At 40.3% G+C, this 23,678-nt stretch overlaps 3 pseudogenes; 1 reads left to right on the top strand and 2 right to left on the bottom strand.

Moving 5' to 3' along the window:
* Positions 1 to 570: 570 nt before the first annotated feature.
* Positions 571 to 1,113, bottom strand: LOC124084471 (chromobox protein homolog 3-like; annotated as a pseudogene).
* Positions 1,114 to 3,723: 2,610 nt separating this feature from the next.
* On the top strand, positions 3,724 to 4,684 carry LOC124084618 (putative monooxygenase p33MONOX; annotated as a pseudogene).
* Positions 4,685 to 6,449: 1,765 nt separating this feature from the next.
* On the bottom strand, positions 6,450 to 7,060 carry LOC124084470 (small ribosomal subunit protein eS8-like; annotated as a pseudogene).
* Positions 7,061 to 23,678: the final 16,618 nt, after the last annotated feature.

The raw sequence follows: 23,678 nt of genomic DNA, 5'->3' as shown, positions 1-23,678 counted from the left end.
ACATGGTGTCAAGATTCACTATGGTGTATTCATATGTGTACATAGGGAAGTCATGTCAGATTCATTCTACTGTCCTGTTCCTATCCTCCTAGACCTAAAAATCTACCTAATTCTTTGTTGCCCTTTGTCTAGAAACCTTTGGCTAGGTTTCCCTGAGCCAAGTCTTATATATTCCATTAATCATGCCCATTCAGTCAAATTGCACACAGAGTTCAACTTTTTATAAAGGAATGCTCACTGGAAAAATCTTTAAAAGTCCACCTAACTAAGTCTTGCTTAAAACTAATTAAAACATAGCAGTATTTGTCTAGCTTCCTCATCTGGGTGGGAGATTGTTTTATAAATAAACCTTTGCATTTATATAACTAGATGTAAATATATATTTTGATATGGTTGCTTTAAATTAAACAATTTAAACTTTCCAATTAACTACAGAATCAACTATTTAATTTTAAGTGTTATAGCTTCAGGAAATTTTTTAATTTAACTTACATGATTTATTTCTTAGTTTGCTCAGAATGATGGCATCACACACACACATCACACATCACACACATCACACACACACACTCACACATACATATATAGCATACAATCATTATTGAGCTTCATCTTCTGGCAGGAATACTATGTTAGCCTCTTTTAATAATAAGCAATTATCATGTCTCTTTTGCCAGCACCAAGCCTACCTCCTCTGGTTCTTTCCAACTATCTCATGAGAATAATAAGTTCTCCTCTGCTGTCTGTGGCCCCTATTATTGGTTCAGGACTTCTTGCAAGGTTTCTTGGTTCATCTGCATCTCTTTTCTTTTATTTGCTAACATCTAATTCACTGCCGGGTATCTTCTTTTTGTGCCATCTTTTTCTTTACCAGCTTTTGGAGAACTAAGAAATGTTTCCCTTAACTCTGGGCAATCAATGTTTTTAAGTTCCTAAGCATTATCAGCATCTGTAAATCATTTTTGCTTCAGGAGATACACCACCTTCCCATTCACTTATGTTGGTCCAGTAATTTTTTCCCCACAGATTCTTCAGTCTCTGCCTCTTCAACTTTTTTTCTCTTTCTATTCTATTTAGTCCCATTTTTTTCAGTGTTGTTGTATTGGAGGGCATTTCTATTGCAGATTGAAGAGCTTTGATTTACCACCTACAAGAAGCTCTGGGTCACAGATCTGCAGTGTCTCCCCCAAATAATCCTTTAAAAAAGAAAAGACTCCTGGAACTAATAAATAAGCTCATCAAAGTGGCAGGATACAAGTTAAACACATAAAAATCAAATGTATTTTTATACATGAGCAGTGAATAAATGGATACCAAAAGTACAAATACAATACTAAAAAATATACTTAGGTATGAATCTAACAACACATGTACAGTAGTTTATGCTGAAAACTAAACAGTAGTGAGGAAAGAAATCAAAGATCTAAATAAATAATGTTCAACATAGTAAAGAAGTCAATTTGCCCAAATTGATATAGGATTAATGCAACTCCTATCAAAATCTTGACAAGATTTTTTTGTATAGACAAGATACCTCAAAAATATATATGGAAAGCCATAAAAACACAAGAGTGAAAAGACAATTTTGAAAAAGAGAAAAAGAAAGGAGGAAAAAAATTCAGTCTATTTGATTTTGTGATTTATTATATATCCACAGTATTCGAGACCATGTGTTATTCACACAGGAACAGACACATACATCATAGAACAGAATTAGAATTCAAAAATGGAGCAACACAAATATTTGAAAATATCTGATTTTTGATGGAAACACAAAAGCAATGCAATGGAGAAAGAATGGTCATTTTGACAAATGAATATTGGAGTAATTGGATACCCATAAGCAAAAGGCACACAAACAAAAATACTTAACCTAAGTTCATAACTTTATACTAAAATTAATTCAAAATGTATCAGGGTGGTCTTAAATGGAAAGCATGAAACTATAAAAATTCTAAATTAGGCAAAGAGTTCTTATATGTAACAGCAGAAAGTGTAACACAGAAAGGAAAAAGTTGGTTTAGTGGATTTCCACAACATTAAAAACTTTTGCTCTGTGAAAGACTCTGTTAAGAGAAGGAAAAGAAGAAGCAGCAGCAATAGTCGGTCGGGGGGTGGGGGTGGGAAATATTTGTAAACCATACGTCCAACAAAGAACTACCACCTATTATATATAAAGACCATTCAAAACTTCACAGGAAAAAATAAATCCAAATAGAAAATGGACAAAAGACATGAAAGGACATTCACTTAAGAGGCTATAAAGATGAAATAAGCACCTAAGAAGATGTTCAATATCATTAGTCACTAGAGAAATGCAAATTAAAACCACAGTGAAATACCACTGCAAATCTATTACAATGGCTAAAATTTAAAAATAGTGACTCTTGGCCACCGTCTGCATGGGGAAGGAGTAGGCAACCCTCAGAGGTGTGGGTGTTAAGAAATAAAGCAAAAGACGCATCAAATTATTTTTTGAAGCAGGGGCTTGACGGGTGGAAGAGACCTGATGGGTCTGATCCTAAGAAAGGGAAAAAGCCCACAATGCTTTATTTATAGTGAAACACACCAAAGGAATATATAGTGAGGAGGGGTTCTTCAAGGTAAATAAGAAGAGAGAAGCTGGGGGAGATTGGCCAGGCTGGAGACACCGCTTGTGCTTGCACAGTAACTCTTTCTCCTCCAGGCAGCCGGATCACGGGGCTAGTCAGGGCACTGGTATCTCTTTCCACCTTCAGGGAGTTGCCTTTGAACCTAGGGTTGTCTGAGCCAATAAATTCCACCGCATCACAGAATTCTTTCTGAGCAGAAGGTCTGCCAAAGCAATGGAGCAATCTCAGGTGAAATTGTGCCAAGAGATTTCCAAAGGGACTTTCTCTGCTTCAGAGTTGGCTCAGACATGCCCACAGTGACAAAAGCAAATACTGTCAAGGATGTGGAGAAACTGGATCAATCCTGCATTGCTGGTGGAAATGTAAAATGGTATAGCCATTCTGGAAAACAATGTGAAAGTTTCTTTAAAAAAAAAAATGCAACTACCATATGATGCAGCAATTGCACTCCTGGGCATTTATCCCAGAGAAATGAACTCTATCACAAAAACATATACATGAATGTTTGTAACGTCTTTTTTATAACATCCAAACACTGGAAACAACCAGAAGTCTTCCAATGAGTAACTGGGTAGACAAACTATGATACATCCATACCATGAAATATTATTACTCAGCAATAAAAAGCAATGAATTATTGATAAAAGCAACAAGTTGAATGGATTTTCTGAAAAAGTAAAATAAAGACATGTCCAAAGGGCATATACTGTAGCATAAATTATCCTATTAATATGCGACTCTTGGGGGCTGGGGTTGTGGCTCAGTGGTGGAGCGCTCGCCTAGCATGAGTGAGGCATTGGGTTCGATCCTCAGCACCACGTAAAAATAAAATTAAAGATATTGTGTCCACCTAAAACTAAAAATTAAATTTAAAAATATATATTTTAAAAAATATACGACTCTTGAAATAACAAAATTATAGAGATGGAGAACAGGTTAGTAATTGCCAGGGGCTAATTTGCAGCACCTGGACAATGTTCCTCATTAATACCTGTCTGTCAGCATAGTGGTGACATCATTTCACTGTGGTGGCGGGGACTCAGCTCCGAATTATAAATTGAAAAAACACCTGGATCCCAGTTTATCAATGGCTTCAAGACAATCAGAAGTACCTGCTCTTGGGTCTAGCGGGCCCCTAGGCAAGATGTCCCTGCCCATCGGGATGTGCCATCGGGCATTCAGCTAAGATGATGCCCTTGAGGACCCTGCCCCCATCACTCCTCCTCCATGGGACATGGGCAGCATCCCCTGGAAGCCAGTGATTCCAGAGCACAAGTATCAGCACCTTGCAAGGAGGAGGAAGGAGAGGCCAGTGTATCCCCCCCTGCCATGACCCTGTCAATGGTCACTGACAGTACAAACAAGGTCCCGGTGGTGAAAGCCAAAGCTACCCATGTCATCATGAATTCTCTGATCACAAAACAGACACAGGAAAGCATGCAGCGTTTTGAACAACAGGCAGGATGGAGAGATGCTGGCTACACACCCCACAAGGGCCTTACCATCGAGGAAACCAAGTACCTCCGAGTAGCAGAAGCACTCCACAAACTAAAGCTGCAGAGTGGAGAGATAACAGAGGAAGAGAAGCAGCCTGCAGCAGCCCTCACTCTTCCCCTAAGCAGAGGCCCAGAGGCTGGTTTTTCTTTTGGTTCCTCTGTAGCCTTACCTTGTCCAAGTCTTAGCACCATGGATCCTGGAAGTGGAGATAAAGACAGAAACTCATCAGATAAATGGAGCCTTTCTGGTCCAAGACGCCTTCAGAAGTCTGATTCTGGAGGTTTTGCATCCAGGCCTACAAAGGCACCCAGAAGCCCTCTCACATGGAGCTGATCCATGCCCAGGCCACCCGAATGGCTGAAGATCCAGCAACCTTCAAGCCACCCAAGATGGATGTCCCAGTGATAGAAGGGAAGAAACCACTGCCGCGGACCCATAATCTCAAACCACGTGACTTGAATGGGCTCACACCCACTGGCTTCTAGAGTGCATCTATTCCAGGGACTTGGGACAGAGGGTTTCTTGTCCTTTATTCCCCTTTTACCTTAGCTCTGACATAGGAATGGTATATTAAAACAAACAGAAAAACTGAGGCTAGAGGTAGAGACATAATGAATTCTGAGAAACATCAGTGCAAAGCTTGTCCTTGTGTGGAAGAAACTGTTTTGTAGTGTTTTAGAGTCAAACTAAAAAAATCTCAGCAGTGATGTTTGGGGGACTTCATTACCCTTTCTTGTATCATTTACCCCAGACCAGGACTTTGATCATTGCTTACTAGGTAAATGTTTATGCTATTCCAAAACCTAGGCTTCTTTTTACCACCATCAGCATAAACACATCTTGGTGTAGAGGTGTCCGTCGACAAGTTTGGCCTTTTTGACTCCGCTGATGCTATGCTCCAGCCTTGTCAGGAAGGGGGACCTAAGACCTGTTTAAGGTCTGGGTACAGTTAACAGCCAGACTTCGCAGGGACCCCTGTTTTCTAGGCTAAATCTGGTCTCCTTGCTTTTTGGTCAGTCTAATGGATTGCTTTGTCCTGTAACCAGTTCTTCATGCTTGTTGGTACCTCTTGAGCTGCTGCTGTTGGAAGGATGCTTCTCATTTACATGTCACAGATAAACACTAGTCTTGCATAGCCTTTCTTGCACTTTAAAGTAAGATTAGTTTAACTCCAATTTGGTTTAAACTTCCTAAAATAAGAAAATTAAGTCTATTGATTTGGAGATATATTTTGTGGTGCTGGGGATTGAATCCAGGGCCTTGCACATTCAAGGCAAGTGCTCTACCATCATTGAGCTATACCCCGCCCCCCGCCCTAGGATGGTAAGCTTTTAGAATAAGTGAAATTCATTTGAAATTAGGGTCAATTATTTCAGTTTCTTTGTATAGGTCAGGGCTTAACTTTTTGGAGGGGAGGTGGAAGTATTCAAAATAAGAAGAAAAGCATTTTTGACCAAAATGAGCCCTATGTCTTTACACAATATATCTTAGAAACTGCATTTTTATATCTCCTCACTTTGTACATTTGTCTTGAACACTGTCTCAGATACTTGCCGTTTTTGTTTTGGTTAGGATTTTTGTTTACATAAGAAGCTGACCCTCTTATAGAGAAGCCCTGAAGTCTAAAATTGTCAGAACAATTAATTTATTTGTGTCTTCTGTTATGATCTTTTGTTTGGACAATAAAGATCCCACTGCTTTCTCAGAAAGAAAGAAAGAAAGAAAAGAAAACACTGTAACAGAAATGGAGAATACCTGGCAAGGGTTCATTAGTAGATAGGACATAGGAAAGAACCTCTGTGCTTGAGGAGATCTCAACAGAAGCCTTCAAAGCAGACAAGCAGAGAGAAAAAAACTGAAGGAAAAAAGAAAACAGAATATCCAAGAACCACAAAAGATTAAAAAAAATGTAATGAGAATACAAAAAGAAGAGAGATGAGAATAGAACAAATAATTAAAACAATAGTGTCTAAACATTTTCCCCAAATGTCAGACACTTAACCACAAATCCTATAAGTTCAGAGAGCACCAAGCAGTAAAATACCAGAAACATTACACTTAGTCACATCACTTTCAAACTACAGAAAACAGAAGAGAAAATCCTGAAAGAAACCAAAATGGGGTGGGGGGACAACTTGCCTATAGAAAAGAGAAGATTAAAATTACATCTGACTTCTACTCTGAAACCATGCATTCAAGAAGAGAATGGAGTGAAATATTTAAAGGAAAAACCATCAACCTAGAATTTTGTACTCGCAAAATTATCCTTCAACAGTGAAGAAGAAATAAGGACTTTCTCAGAAAAACAAAAATTGGGGGAATTTTACCAGAAGACTTGCCTTACTCCAACTCCTTGCCTTCTAGAACATAGCCATCTGTTCGGCCACACTGTCCTGGTCTTGATGCAATGCAAGCAAGAAGCTTGCCCTGCCGGAACTGCTCCTCCAGAAGAGTGCTGATTTTAGCATTCTTCTTCCTTTCATCATACTTCTTTTGAATTTTCTTAGATCGCTTTTTGTTTAATATGTCTTCCTCCTCAGGAGTCAGCTTGGCCCTCTTCTTGAGGCCCAGGGGGGCAATGCATAGTGGGACTCGTCCCACTGTCTGAAAGGTGTGCTATCAATGAGCATAATGCAGTTCTTCACCGGGGTCTTGATGCGGACTAGCTCATTATTGGAAGCATTGTAGACAACATCAATGATCCTTGTTTTCCGAGTACAACACTCACAGCCCCAGGAGAAGTTCCCCACATCCAGCTTCAAAGCACGGTACTTCTTGTTGCCTCCTCGAACTCTGACAGTGTGTATCCGACGGGGTCCAATCTTACTGTTGGCAGCAGGTCGTCCCAACTCATACTTCTGCTTCTTGTGGTAGGGCTTTCTCTTGCCCCCAGTCTTGCAGCGCTTGTGCCAGTTATCCCGAGAGATGTCCATCTCTAGGCGCCGGCTGGAAAGAGCTAAACATTTTTTAGTGAAAAGGAAAATTGCATAGATGGGAGACTCAGATCTACACAAAGAAAGGACGAATACCACAGAAAGAATAAGTAAAGGTGACATAATTTTTTTGTTTTCAATATAATAGTAACACTTTATTTGATCATGTATTCATAAATAAACATGTTATATTTAATACATATGCTTATATAAAAGTAAAATGAGTGGGCTGGGGTTGTGGCTCTGTGATAGAGCATTTGCCTAGCAGGTGCGAGGCACTGGGTTTGAACCTCAGCATCACATACAAATAAATAAATAAAATAAAGGTATTGCATTCAACTATAATACCTTTTTTTTGAGCCAGAGTGAATAAATTTTTTTGGTCAGTAAAATTAATATTTATAGTAAATATTTTTTTTCTACTTAAAATGGAAAAAATATATAATAGATAATAAGCTACACACTGACTTTAAAAATGGATCCTTTAACATTTATAGTTACTCTGTTTGCCCTTATATATAGGTAAGCTCTATATGAAGTAGCCACAACCTTTCATCTTCAAGTCTGTTTATTAGGCAGTTAACAGACTGATATCACCATTAAATATGGGCAGAGAGCAAAAGAGAACACAACACAACTTAGTAGATGGTGGCATTCTGGCTAAATTTAACATAGCTTACATAACCCATGTTCATCTGAAATTCAAACATACTTTGATGTTTCATATAACATCTATATTTTTTAAGATTTTCTTTTTTATTTATTCTAATTTGTTATACACGATAGCAGAATCCAATTCATTTTATATTACACATATAGAGCACAATTTTTCAAGTCACTGATTGTGCACAAAGTATTTTCACACCATTCGTGTCTTCATACATGTATTACTAGGGTAATGATGTTTAACTCATTCTACCATCACTTCTACCCCCTTCCCCCTCCTTTCCCCTCCCTTCCCTTTGCCCTAGCTAGAGTTCCTCCATTCCTCCCATGCTCCCCCGCCCATCGCCATTATGAGTCAGCATCCTCATATCAAAGAAAACAAAAAATACATTTTAAAAAAAAGTAAAATGAGTAACAACAGTAACACAAGGAAAAGAAGAGGAGCATTAGGATTATTATTACAAGGTACTCACACCACCCATGAAGTATAGTGTCATTTGGAAATGAATCTGAATTAGATGTGAATGTATATTGCAAGCTCTAAGACATCCATTTTAAAAAAAATCAAAGAAAGAAAACGCACAATTGATATGCTAAGAAAGGAGAGAAATTAAATCATGTTTTTATAATGCTCAGGCTGGGGGAATCGCTCAGTGGTAGAAGCTTACCTAGAGTGTGCAAGGCCCTGGGTTTGATACCCAGCCCCCCCCCACATACACACAAAAATTAATAGAATTTCAAATGCTCAACAAACAAACCACAAAAGACCGAAAAGAAAGGGGAGTAGATGATAAAAATAGGAACAAAGAATTAAGCAACAAATAGAAAACAGTAACAGATATGACAGATTTTTTGAAGTTATTTATTTATTCTAATTTGTTATATATGACGGGAGAATGCAATTCAATTCATATTACCCATATAGAACACAATTTTTCATGTCTCCAGTTGTACACAAAGTAGAGTCACACCATTCATGTCTTCATACATGTACTTAGGGTAATAATGTCCATCTCATTCCACCGTCTTTCCTACTCCCATACCCCCTCCCTCCCCTTTTCCCTATCTAAAGTTTCTTCATTCCTCCCATGCTGCCCCGCCATCCCATTATGAGTCAGCATCCTCATATCAGAGAAAACATTTGACATTTGATTTTTTGGGATTGCTTACTTCACCTAGCATAATATTCTCCAACTCCATACATTTACCTACAAATGCCATGATTTTATTCTCATTAAATGCTGAGTAATATTCTATTCTCTATATATATATACCACAGTTTCTCTATCCATTCATCTACTGAAGGGCATCTAGCACAATTTAACTATTGTGAATTGTGCTGCTATAAGCATTGATGTAGCTGTGAATATAACAGATTAATGTAACAGATATTAATCAAATATTATAGATATTAATCCAACTATCCACTCTGAATGCCAATGGCTTAAGTATACCTATTAAAAAATAAAGATTGGCCCAGCGGCCCGACGGCGGTAGACAGACCACCCCAGTTGGAGGAGCCCAGCCTCCCGCCTGCATGGTAGGCAGACCGCGCGACCCGGAGAAGGGGCCCAGCAGCCCACTGGGGCGCAGTAGACAGACCACCCCAATCAGAGGAGGGGCCCAGCCGCTGCCTGGGCCTGCACAGTAGGCAGACCACGCGACCTGGAAAAGGGGCCCAGCCGCCGCCTGCGCCTGCACGGTAGGCAGATCACGCAACCTGGAGAAGGGGCCCAGCAGCCCGCCTGTGAGGTAGACAGACCACCCCATCTGGAAGAGGGGCCTTCTGACGGAGCTCTTGACAAACACAAGGTTTCCCCAACACCCCCACCTCATCAAATACCTTATGAGAAAAACTGATGGAACTCATCTTGGAAAATCAACGGGAACTCAAGGAGCGGGCGCCTGAGGCAGCAGGGTACGCCCTATTCCCAGCAGGATCCACCCTAAACCCTGATCCACCCTGGTCCTTGAGCAGGGTCACCTTTCTCAAACATTCATGCAATGTCACTGCAATTGACCTGGGTCCAAGGCAAGCCCATTTCCACAATGGAGAGTCCTCCCTCTAAGCAACATTGGGTAGGCTGACAAGGAAATTGCTATGCGTCATTCCTACTTGGCTATGGCTCTCAGCAGAAAATCCCACCAACACTTAAAACCCACCAACTGGTGGGCGTGGCTACCAGCTCGGTTCTGCAGCGGATCAGGCACCTGGTTTACATCTCAGAGAATAAGAGTAGAGAGGCCACAGGTGGAAGCTCATGTCCTCTCACACTGATGACCACCACCAGCCTGAACCCAGAGACTCAAGCTAGGAATAGACAACGCCACCAACTGGAAGAAATGAAAACAGAGTTCTGAGAGACATTTTTTTGTCTTTCTTTTTTTCTCTTCTCTCTCTCTTTTCATCCATTCATCCAGTCTCCTCTACCCTTCCCCCTCTGGTCCTCACAACCTCAACATATGTGAAACCAAAAATTGTGCATGAAAAAGGTCTTTAACAACTGAACCACCAGAATAATATACTATAGAGGAATTGCATATGCCCCACCTCCCTCCCCCCTTTTTATTTCTTTTCTTTTTTCTCGTATTTTCTTTTTCCCGCTCTCTTTTTTCTCTTCCTTTCCTTGTTATTTGTTTTCCTCCCTCTTACTCCCTCTATCCCACTTGCAACCCCCTAAATTTTACTATTCATAAGTAGGGTAATCTTATAAATACAGATAGGAATTTGAATCTATACATTCTTCCATAAATTACCCATCTATTGGTTAGAGCTCTCCAAAGTTACTAAGTTAAATTAACCCCATACCCTCACTCCTTTCCCCCTAAACATAATATCCTACACCTGAAATTCAGTTTTCTTAAGCTACCAGAAACGGTATGCCTTTCATGAAACTAATGACTATATTTGTAAACGATAATCGAAACCAACATTTGTAGACATAGTCTAGCTATAAATGTAGTAATAAGGAAAACGTGTGCTTAGATGATGTTCTATTGATATTGAGAACTGTTAACATTGTCTTTCTCCACAAAAGTGAGACTTTGCAACTATACAAGAGCAATATAAATATATAGGGGGGAAATTCAATAACACAACAGTTTCACAAAGCAGAAAGAAACGTGAGCAGTATGAAAATACAAGGAAAGAAAGGACCACAAGAAATGCAGGTCAACTCAACTTTATTTTTTTTAATTTTTATTGTTGGTTGTTCAAAACATTACATAGTTCTTCATATATCATATTTCACACTTGATTCAAGTGGGTTATGAACTCCCATTTTTACCCCGTATATAGATTGCAGAATCACATCGGTTACACATCCATTGATTTACATATTGCCATACTAGTGTCTGTTGTGTTCTGCTGCCTTTCCTATCCTCTACTATCCCCCCTCCCCTCCCCTCCCCTCCCCTCTTCTCTCTCTACCCCCTCTACTGTCATTCATTTCTCCCCCTTGTATTATTTTTCCTTTTCCCCTCACTTCCTCTTGTATGTACTTTTGTATAAAGCTGAGGGTCTCCTTCCATTTCCATGCACTTTCCCTTCTCTCTCCCTTTCCCTCCCACCTCTCATCCCTGTTTAATGTTAATCTTCTTCTCATGCTCTTCATCCCTACTCTGTTCTTAGTTACTCTCCTTATATCAAAGAAGACATTTGGCATTTGTTTTTTAGGGATTGGCTAGCTTCACTTAGCATAATCTGCTCTAATGCCATCCATTTCCCTGCAAATTCTATGATTTTGTCATTTTTTAATGCAGAATAATACTCCATTGTGTATAAATGCCACATTTTTTTTATCCATTCGTCTATTGAAGTGCATCTAGGTTGGTTCCACAGTTCAACTCAACTTTAGAAGAGGTAATATCTGCAGGAGATGGAATGTCAGATAAAGAATTCAGGATATACATGCTTCAGATGATATGGAGTATCAAGGAAGACATTAGACAGCAAAATCAGACAATGAAAGATCACTTTGACAATGAATTACATAAACAAATCCAAGAAGCAAAAGATCAACTATACAGGGAGATAGAGGTTATAAAAAACAAACAAAAAGAAATCCTAGAAATGCAGGAAGCAATAAACCAAATTAAAAACTCAAATGAGAGTACCATCAGCAAAGTAGAACACTTAGAAGATAGAACATCAGACAATGAAGACAAAGTATTTCAACTTGAAAAGAAGATAGACAGCTCAGAGAGACTGTTAAGAAACCATGAGCAGAACATACAAGAAATAAGGGATAACATAAAGAGACCAAACTTAAGAGTTATTGGGATACAGGAAGGTATATAGGTCCAAACCAAAGGAATGAGCAATCTGTTCAATAAAATAATACGAGAAAACTTCCCAGACTTGAAGAATGAAACAGAATCCCAAATCCTAGAAGCCTACAGGACGCCGAAAGTGTAAAATCATAAGAGATCCACACCTAGACACATTATAATGAAGATGCCCAACATACAGAATAAGAAGAGAATTTTAAAAGCTATAAGAGAAAGGAAGCAGATTACATTTAGGGGTAAACCAATCAGGATATCAGATGATCTTTCAACACAGACTCTGAAAGCTAGAAGATCCTGGAACAACATATTTCAAACGCTGAAAGAAAATGGGTTCCAACCAAGAACTGTGTATCCAGCGAAATTAAGCTTCAGGATGGAAAATGAAATTAAAACCTTCCATGATAAACAAAAGTTAAAAGAATTTACAGCTAGAAAACCAGCTCTTCAAAACATCCTCAGCAAAACATTACAGGAAGAGGAAATGGAGAATAACAATAAAAACCAACAGTGGGAGGTAGTACAGTAAAGGGAAAAAATAATCAAAGAGGAAAAGCAAACCATGCTAAGTAACATAATGAACAAATATGGCTGGAAGTAAAATCCATATCTCAATAATAACCCTAAATGTTAATGGCTTAAACTCACCAATCAAGAGACACAGGCTAGTAGAAAGGATCAAAAAAAAAAAAAGATCCAACAATATGCTGCCTACAGGAGACGCATTTGATAATAAAAGACATACACAGACTGAAAGTGAAAGGTTGGGAAAAATCATATCACTCATATGGACCTCGGAAACAAGCAGGAGTGTCCATACTCATATCAAATAAAATAGATTTCAAGCCAAAGTTAATCAAAAGGGATAAAGAGAGACACTACATACTGCTCAAGGGAACCATACACCAATAAGACATAACAATCATAAATATATATGCCCCAAACAATGGTGCAGCTATGTTCATCAAACAAACTCTTCTCAAGTTCAAGAGTCAAATAAACCACCATACAATAATTATGGGAGACTTCAACACACCTCTCTCACCACTGGACAGATCTTCCAAACAAAAGTTGAATAAAGAAACTATAGAACTCAATAATACAATTAATAACCTAGACTTAATTGACATATATAGAATATACCACCCAACATCAAACAGTTACACTTTTTTCTCAGCAGCACATGGATCCTTATCAAAAATAGATCATATATTATGTCACAGGGCAACTCTTAGAAATTATAAAGGAGTAGAGATAATACCATGCATCCTATCTGATCATAATGGAATGAAACTGGAAATCAATGATAAAAGAAGGAAGGAAAAATCATGCATCACTTGGAGAATGAACAATAGGTTACTGAATGATCAATGGGTTACAGAAGACATCAAGGAGGAAATTAAAAAATTCTTAGAGATAAATGAAAACACAGACACAACATATCGGAATCTATGGGACACATTGAAAGCAGTTCTAAGAGGAAAATTCATTGCTTGGAGTTCATTCCTTAAAAAAAAAAGAAAAAACCAACAAATAAATGATCTCACACTTCATCTCATAACCCTAGAAAAAGAAGAGCAAAGCAACAGCAAAATTAGAAGAAGGCAAGAAATAATTAAAATCAGAGCTGAAATCAATGAAATTGAAACAAAAGAAACAATTGAAAAAATTGACAAAACTAAAAGTTGATTCTTTGAAAAAATAAATAAAATCGACAGACCCTTAGCCATGCTAACGAAGAGAAGAAGAGAGAGAACTCAAATTACTAGCAAACGGGATGAAAAAGGCAATATCACAACAGACACTTCAGAAATACAGAAGATAATTAGAAATTATTTTGAATCCTTATACTCCAATAAAATAGAAAATAGTGAAGGCATCGATAAATTTCTTAAGTCATATGATCTGCCCAGATTGAGTCAGGAGGATATACACAACCTAAACAGACCAATATCAATTGAATAAATAGAAGAAGCCATCAAAAGACTACCAACTAAGAAAAGCCCAGGACCGGATGGGTATACAGCAGAGTTTTACAAAACCTTTAAAGAAGAACTAATACCAATACTTTTCAAGCTATTTCAGGAAATAGAAAAAGAGGGAGAACTTCCAAATTCATTCTATGAGGCCAACATCACCCTGATTCCTAAAACAGACAAAGACACTTCAAAGAAAGAAAACTACAGACCAATATCTCTAATGAACATAGATGCAAAAATTCTCAATAAAATTCTGGCAGATTGGATACAGAAACATATCAAAAAGATCGTGCATCATGACCAAGTAGGATTCATCCCTGGGATGCAAGGCTGGTTCAATATACGGAAATCAATAAATGTTATTCACCACATCAATAGACTTAAAGATAAGAACCATATGATCATCTCGATAGATGCAGAAAAAGCATTCAACAAAGTACAGCATCCCTTTATGTTCAAAACTCTAGAAAAACTAGGGATAACAGGAACATACCTCAATAATGTAAAAGCTATCTATGCTAAGCCTCAGGCTAGCATCATTCTGAATGGAAAAAAATTGAAGGCATTCCCTCTAAAATCTGGAACAAGACAGGGATGCCCTCTCTCACCACTTCTGTTCAACATAGTTCCCGAAACACTGGCCAGAGCAATTAGACAGACAAAAGAAATTAAAGGCACAAAAATAGGAAAAGAAGAACTTAAATTATCACTATTTGCGGATGATATGATACTATTTCTAACAGACCCAAAAGGGTCTACAAAGAAACTACTAGATCTAATAAATTAATTCAGCAAAGTGGCAGGATATAAAATCAACACGCATAAATCAAAGGCATTCCTGTATATCAGTGACCAATCTTCAGAAATGGAAATGAGGACAACCACCCCATTCACAATATCCTCAAAAAAAATAAAATACTTGGGAATCAACCTAACAAAAGAGGTGAAAGACCTATATAATGAAAACTACAGAACCCTAAAGAGAGAAATAGAAGAAGATCTTAGAAGATGGAAAAATATACGCTGTTCATGGATAGGCAGAACTAACATCATCAAAATGGCAATATTACGAAAAGTTCTCTATAGGTTTAATGCAATGCCAATCAAAATCCCAACGGCATTTCTTGTAGAAATACATAAAGCAATCATGAAATTCATGTGGAAACATAAAAGACCCAGAATAGCAAAAACAATTCTAAGCAAGAAAGGTGAATCAGGTGGTATAGCGATTCCAGACTTCAAGCTATACTACAGAGCAATAGTAACAAAAACAGCATGGTACTGGTACCAAAACAGGTGGGTGGACCAATGGTACAGAATAGAGGACACAGAGACCAATCCACAAAATTACAACTATCTTATATTTGATAAAGGTGCTAAAAGCATGCAATGGAGGAAGGATAGCATCTTCAACAAATGGTGCTGGGAAAACTGGAAATCCATATGCAACAAAATGAAACTGAACCCCTTTCTCTTGCCATGCACAAAAGTTAACTCAAAATGGATCAAAGAGCTTGATATCAAATCAGAGACCCTGCGTCTGATAGAAGAAAAAGTTGGCTCCGATCTACATTTATGGGGTCGGGCTCCAAATTCCTTAATAGGCCACCCATAGCACAAGAGTTAATAACAAGGATCAACAAATGGGACTTACTCAAACTAAAAAGTTTTTTCTCCGCAAGAGAAACAATAAGAGAGGTAAATATGGAGCCTACATCCTGGGAACAAATTTTTACTCCTCACACTTCAGATAGAGCCCTAATATCCAGAGTATACAAAGAACTCAAAAAATTAGACAATAAGAGAACAAACAACCCAATCAACAAATGGGCCAAGGACCTGAACAGACACTTCTCAGAGGAGGACATACAATCAATCAACAAGTACATGAAAAAATGCTCACCATCTCTAGCAGTCAGAGAAATGCAAATCAAAACCACCCTAAGATACCATCTCACTCCAGTAAGATTGGCAGCCATTATGAAGTCAAACAACAACAAGTGCTGGTGAGGATGTGGGGAAAAGGGTACACTTGTACATTGCTGGTGGGACTGCAAATTGGTGCAGCCAATTTGGAAAGCAGTATGGAGATTTCTTGGAAAGCTGGGAATGGAGCCACCATTTGACCCAGCTATTCCCCTTTTCGGTCTATTCCCTAAAGACCTACTACAGGGATACTGCTACATCGATGTTCATAGCAGCACAATTCAAAATAGCTAGACTGTGGAACCAACCTAGATGCCCTTCAGTAGATGAATGGATAAAAAAAAATGTGGCATTTGTACACAATGGAGTATTACTCTGCACTAAAAAATGACAAAATCATGGAATTTACAGGGAAATGGATGGCATTAGAGCAGATTATGCTAAGTGAAGCTAGCCAATCCCTAAAAAACAAATGCCAAATGTCTTCTTTGATATAAGGAGAGTAACTAAGAACAGAGTAGGGACGAAGAGCATGAGAAGAAGATTAACATTATACAGGGATGAGAGGTGGGAGGGAAAGGGAGAGAGAAGGGAAATTGCATGGAAATGGAAGGAGACCCTCAGGGTTATACAAAAGTACATACAAGAGGAAGTGAGGGGAAAGGGCAAAATAATACAAGGGGGAGAAATGAATGACAGTAGAGGGGGTAGAGAGAGAAGATGGGAGGGGAGGGGAGGGGAGGGGGGATAGTAGAGGATAGGAAAGGCAGCAGAACACGACAGACACTAGTATGGCAATATGTAAATCAATGGATGTGTAACTGATGTGATTCTGCAATCTGCATATGGGGTAAAAATGGGAGTTCATAACCCACTTGAATCAAATGTATGAAATATGATATATCAAGAACTATGTAATGTTTTGAACAACTAATAATAAAAATTTAAAAAATAAAAAATAAAGATTGTGAGACTGGATCAAAAAACAAAACCTAGATATACAATCAATCAAGAAATATATGAGAAAATGTTCAACATCTCTAGCAATTAGAAAAATGCAAATCAAAACTACTCTAAGATTTCATCTCACTCCAGTCAGAATGGCAGCTATCAAGAATACAAACAACAATAACTGATGGTGAGGATGTGGGGAAAAAAGGCACACTCATACACTGCTGGTGGGACTGCAAATTGGTGCAGCCAATATGGAAAGCAGTATGGAGATTCCTTGGAAAATTGGGAATGGAACCACCATTTGACCCAACTATCCCTCTCCTCGGTCTATACCCAAAGGACATAAAAGCAGCATACTTACAGTGACGCAATGCTGCAGGATACAAGGTTAATATACAAAAGTCAATCATTTTATATCCCATAGATAAACAAGTGGGATTTAAATTTAAAACATACTGCCATTAACAATGCACCTAAAAATAAAATATGTTGGTATAAATCTAACAAAATATGTACAAGACTAATATGGGGGAAACAAGAAAATTCATGAACGAAATCAAATAAGAACTAAATGAGTGGAGCTATATTCCATTAGTCTAGGGAGACAATATTGTTTTCTTGATCCTGTAACAAATTATGATGGGCTGAGACAGCAACATTTAGGTCTCATGGTTATGGACTCTGAGAAGTCCAAAATCACAATGGCAGCAGATCCAATGTCTGGGGAGGACTCACTTCCTGGTTTGAATATAGTGGTTTTCTGGTTGCAGCTTCACAACCAGTCATTGCAAAGTCCACAATCATCTATATTATGGTAGAAGAGAAAGAGAGTGGAAATAAGCTTTTCGTGTCTTTTTTTAATAAGTGCACTACCCTCACTCACGAGGGCGCCACACTCATGACTTGATGAACTTCCACCCATGCCCCCTCCTAATAGTACACTTTGGGATTAGGATTTCAACACATGGATTTGAGCATACATTTTTATCCCAACTTGATCTAAAGATTCAATGTAATCCCAATCAAAATTCCAGCAAGTTATTTTGTATATAATGACAGACTAACCCTACGCTTATACAGAAAAGCCGAAGAACCTGAAGAACCACCAGAATATTGAAGGAGCAGAACATAGTTGAAGGATTGACACTACCTGAGTTCAGCACTTACCCTAAAAGTGAGAAATCTTGGCAGTATGGAGCTGGTGAAAGAATGGACTAAACAGATCTGTAGAACCAATAGCCCAAAAATAGATCCACATACATAGGTCCACAGTTGACTGATCTTTGAGAAAGAATCAAAAGAAATACAATGGAGGAAAAAAAGTCTTTTCAACAAATTGCACAGATCAACTGTCCATCCGCATGCAAAAAAAAAAAATATTTAGATACACATCTTATACCATTTGTAAAAAATTAACTGAGAATAGAGCACAGACCTAAACATAAAACACAAAACTATAAAGCTCCTAGAAGATAACATAAAAGAAAATATAGTTGATTGTGGATGTTACAATGACTTTTTAAGATATAACACCAAAGGCATGATTTATGAAAGAAAGAACTGATAAGTTGTTCTTCATTAATATTAAAATATCCATTCAGTGAAAAACATCATCAAGAGAATGAAAAGACTGAGAGGAAATGTGTAAAACACATATCTGATAAAGGACTCAAAATAAATCAAAACCCCTACCATTCAACAACATGAACATAAATAATCTGTTTTAAAATGGACCAAAGATCTTAACAAACACCTCACCAAAGAAGGCACAGAGGGCAAATAAGAAAAGATGCTTCGCATCATATGTCATAAGGGAAATGAAAATTAAAACAATGAGATACCTCTCCACACATCCTAGACTGGCCAAATTCAGAAATGCTGGTGAGGATGGAAGCAACAGGAGCTCTTGTTCCTTGGTGGTGGGGATGCGAGATAATACAGCCACTCTGGAAGACAGTTTGTCAGTATCTAACAAAAGTCGATAAACCCTTGCCATATGATCCAGCAATCAAGCTGCTTGGTATTAACTGAAACAAATTGCAAACTTGGGTTCTCATAAAAGCCTGCACACAGATGTTTATAGCAGCTTTAGGTATACCATCAAAAATGGAGGCCACCAAGATACCCGTTAGTAGGTAAATGGATAAATAGACAGGTACTTCCAGACAGTGGAGTGCTCAAAATAAATGATCAAGCCATGAAAAGACGTAAATGAACTTTAAATACATATTACTAAATGGAAGAATCCAGTCTGGAAACATTGCATCCTATACAAGTTCAATTATATGACATTTTGGAAAAGTCAAGACTATGGAGACAATAAAATAATCAGTGGCTGTCAGGGGCAGGGCTTAGGGAGAAACAAATATGCAGAACAGAGGATTTTTTAGCGCAATGAAGCTATTCTGTGTGGTACTGCAATGGTGGATATGCAGCATCATACATTTTTCCAAACCCATAGAACATAGAATACCAAGTGTGAGTTCTAATATAAATTCTGGACTTTGGTGGGCAAAAATGTATCGTAGGTTCATCAATTATGACAGATATGCAACCCGGGTAGGGGATGTTGGTATTGCAGGAGGCTCTGCTTGTGTGTAGGCAGAGTGTGCATGGGAAATCTCTATATCTTCCACCCCGTTTTGCTATGAATCTAAAACTTCTCTAAAAAAATCAAAATTCATTTTTAAAAAGCAAAGGTGTTGGGTCTGAGGAAGGTGAACGTGACTAGAAAAGGGCGACACAGGGGACCTCCTGCTGTAGCAATGCACTCACTCCATTGTCAACATCTTGGTTTTAATCCGCAGTGTACTATTTTTGCAAGAAATTGCCCCTGGAGAAAACTGGGTACGGCACACAACGTTGCTTTTGACATGAATTCTTACAACTGCATGCAAATCTATAATGATGTCAAAATGAAAATTTTAATTAAAAAAAGGATTATTAACATACTTAACAACATAGTGAATCTCAAAATCATGATGCAAAAGAAGTCAAATGCGGCTTCATCCATATTGTGTGATTCCATTTTTATAAAACCCAACCTATTTTAGCTTGAACTTTGTAAAATGCAAACTACAGTGAGAGATGAGTGGTGATGTGGGTCCAGGGGCAGGAGGAAATGAAGTGCAAAAGGGGACACAAGGCTGTCCTGACTTGACCATGGTGCTGAAGGCTTTACAGATATGAACAACTGAGGAACTCACTGAGTCCCACACTTTAACCAGATGTGGTTTATCTCACATGAGTTATTTCTCAATAATGTTGATAAGAAAAAGAAATCAGTGAATGATCCAGAAACGAAGGTCTACAGGTAGTGACATCCTTCACCGGGAAGCCCTTAGCCCAACCAGGGAGGACTGTCTATGGCTCGCAGCATTCCCAGAGAGATTAGGAACCAGCCTAGTAACGAATCCAGAAACACTTTCCAATCCCCTTTACACCTGGAGCTCTCCACAGAGCAGAAAGCAGCACCATCCCTTGTAAAGATGCAGCCACATGAGAGACCAGGACTCTGCTGGGCGGAGTGCAGCTGTGAGCCCCCGACAGGTCAGGAGGAGAGACCCAGGAGAAGAGCAGAGCGGCAGAGGCAGGTGTAGGAGAATGGCAGACGCGAGCTGGAGGTGGCTGCAATTCCCAGGAGAGAAAATTAACAAGTGAAGATTCCTCCTTCCATCAACAACTGGGATCAGCCCCTGTGCTCTGGCTCACCTGGACTTGAAGCATCCATCATGTTTGTTTCCTTCTTTACCTGGCTGGGTCCGGAGTCTTGGCAGGTCCACCATCCTGATCTCTTCTCACTGCCTCTTCCCCAGGTCACAACCTTGTCATCGTGTGCCTGAGCCATGGGAGAGCCTCCTGCCCATCTCACTCCATGAGGTCCTCCTACTCCTGTGTGTAACAACGGACTTCCGTCACGTTTCCCAGGCACAGGGCCTAAGATGAGATTCTTGTTCAGTAATTTATTGTAGGGATGCTACAAGAAGAAGCAGGAGGCAGAGGGATTAGGCAAGGATGTGGTCAATAAGTTCAGGGGCACCAATCACTAATTGTACCAGAGCTCGTCCCACTTGGAAGCAAGGCAGGTGGCCTTCTTGTGTCTGCTGGCCATGGACTTGAGGAGGGGGAGGAGTGGACATCGTTTTTTAGGCAGTTGCAGATTGAAGACAATTTGGCCAAGGACAAATCTTTGGCCGGGGGGACAGCTGTGAGCTGTGAGCAGCAAATACAACAGCTAGGAATGACCACTAGCATGAAAAAAGGAATTTGAACAGGGCACCATCCGCCTCCACTACAACGACCTTTCCTACAAACACATCTAATTGCATCACCTCTTTGATTAAAGCTGTCAGATGATTCTGTCTGCACCGTGCTGGGGTGGGGGATGGGGGTGGGGGACATGGCCTAAAGTCTGTCTTCACCACAATTCGATACGAACCAAATCAACGTTCATAATGTCTCTCCGGATGGTGAGTGGAAGCAATTGCTCAGATAATTTCTTTTCCTAATCCACTTATTTTGGAGCATCAGAGTTGGAATGATCCAGATAACCTCTATGGGTGGATCAAACAAGACTGACAACAGCATCCCCTCGTCTGTCACTTGGGCTCTGAAGATGCTGTCACTGAGGCCATCTTTTCTTCCCTCCAGCCCCGAGGTACGTAGAGAAGGTGGCCTGGCACGTGGGTAGACTGTCAGACTGCCTGCTGTGACATCTCAGCCCACTGCTCTTTGATCCCTCATGTCTAATTGGGCTTCGTCACCATCACTCCCTCTCAGGAGGGTGGAGTTAATGCAGTCTGATGGAAATCTGAAGGCTCTGTCAGCTGTGTCTCTGGGGACCCTGGGGGCCTGTCAGCACACTGATCTAGATCGAGCCGCAGCCTCACAGAAGAACTGCAAGCAGAGAGGGTGTCAAACCAGCAGAAGTACCACTTAAAGATGGCAGATGCCACACAGAAATCTGTGGGTGCTCTGCATCAGCAGGAAAGTCGCATCCCCTGGGGGCCAGCAGAGCTGGCCACTGGGCCCAGAACCTCTGGTAGCCATGGCCCACACAGCGCTGCCCAACTGTAACCACCTCGGCTTCCCTGTGTGTATCGTGAATTCTTGTGCTACTGTGCTGAGGTTCTGTTATCCCCATACACAGGACAGGAACCTGAGGCTTGGGACAGTGTGGCCACCTGCCAAGGGCTACCTGCTGGCCACCGTAGGACCCAAGATTCAAATGCAAACCTATTTTTCTCCTCTGACCATGAAATTCCAGGGAAAAGAAGACATGACAGAAAAAGAGAACCAAAAGCCCTGATGAGAAAGACTTGGCTCCTATGACTCTCCTTAGCTCAGCTGAGGGAGCACTGGTAGGGTCCAATGCCCCCATCCCTGCCTTTTCCACGTTGTTCTTCCTGAAGGATGGAGGGGAAGGGGGTCCCAGTGTACAGCTCTGAGCATGGGGAGGGGTGGCGGGGAGGGCCCACGGAGGGCAGAATGTGCCTGTGCCTATTCACTGGGTAGAAGCCTGAGCAGAAGGAAGCAGGCCAGGTGACTGGCCCTGAGGGAAGTCGAGTCTGACAGGAGCCATCAGGGGTTTGGAGATGGAGATACTGGGCCCTGCTCACTTCCCACCACCTAGCAGAGTGCCTGGTACACAGAAGATGACACAAATAACACAAATGAATAAGTGAATGGCACGTGCAGGGAATGGAGATACAGAGAAAGGTGTGGCTGCCAGAAGTGGTCCCGCTGAGAGCTGACCCCATTTATCACCATTTACAGAAGAAAATTCTTCAGCAAATAAGGCAGAACGGAGGCTGTCATTCTCCAAACCAGTAACTGGTCCTACAAGCCAGGGCCAGCCAGCTGCCTGCTCAGGAGTCCTGTCGGCTGCCTCCTACCACCCTTAATGAGATGTGATTGCTGAAGGCAAGCAACTAATTGCGTGATGTTTTATTAATCTTTTCTCCATGAAATATTAATTGTGAGCTTTCACAAATACAAAGATCTGTCTCCTTTTTAATGGTCGGGTTTGGCGGGTCTCTCCAGGTAAATATTCCAGGGTTTCCAGTTAAGGGACCAGAGTGACAATCATGATGCCAGGTCCTGTAGAAGGCGAGCAGCTGACAGCCCAAAATACACAGGATGTCAAAAAACACCTCCCTGGGTTAGTTGCTTTGCCCAGAGGCCAGGGTCCTGTCCAGGGAGGAGAGGAGCACAGCTATCTTGCTGTGTGCAAGGAACTGAACTAAGGAGAAATCACTTCCAAACCTCCCTCCCACTGTGAGTACCAGGAGCCGAACAAAAAGCCACTAATGACTGGAAGCCATGGGCACCAGCACAGCAAAGATCCTACTGTGAGACTCGTCCTTTCCTTCCCCCTGTTTCCCTGAAATTGGTTCACCTTGGAAGAAAAGCATCAAAAAGAAACCTGAGCCTTAAGCCAGCTGTGTGGACTGAATTCTAGGGGGAATTCCAGAGGGGAAAGACTGGATTCCAAAGTTGGCTGGGACAGATGGAGAGACCTTTATAAGGGACTTCAGCCCCTTCTACCTTGTCCGAGAAGGCTGCAGGGGAATGGCTGGTGTCCTGGAGAAAGGACCCGTGCATTGTGCTCCTCCTTGGAGGATTTTCTGCATGAGTGGGGGGAGAGGAAGGACCATCCCTTAAACTATGCCTGGAGCCAGCCCCAGTACCAGTATAGACCGAGGGACCACAGGTATAGGACAATGGGTTCCAGGACCATGTGAGAGGATACCCAGCTTGGTGAAGGGGCAGTTAGGATTCCTCCAGGAACCAGAGGCATCTGGTAAGTTCCTAAGAGATAGAGG

Source organism: Marmota monax, unplaced genomic scaffold, assembly GCF_021218885.2.
Source record: "Marmota monax isolate L192 unplaced genomic scaffold, Marmota_monax_Labrador192_F-V1.1 WCK01_AAM20220418_F8-fsc00022, whole genome shotgun sequence".
NCBI classification, from domain to species: domain Eukaryota; kingdom Metazoa; phylum Chordata; class Mammalia; order Rodentia; family Sciuridae; genus Marmota; species Marmota monax.
The sequence above is the reverse complement of the archived record's forward strand: the minus strand, read 5'-3'. Positions and strand labels throughout refer to the sequence as shown.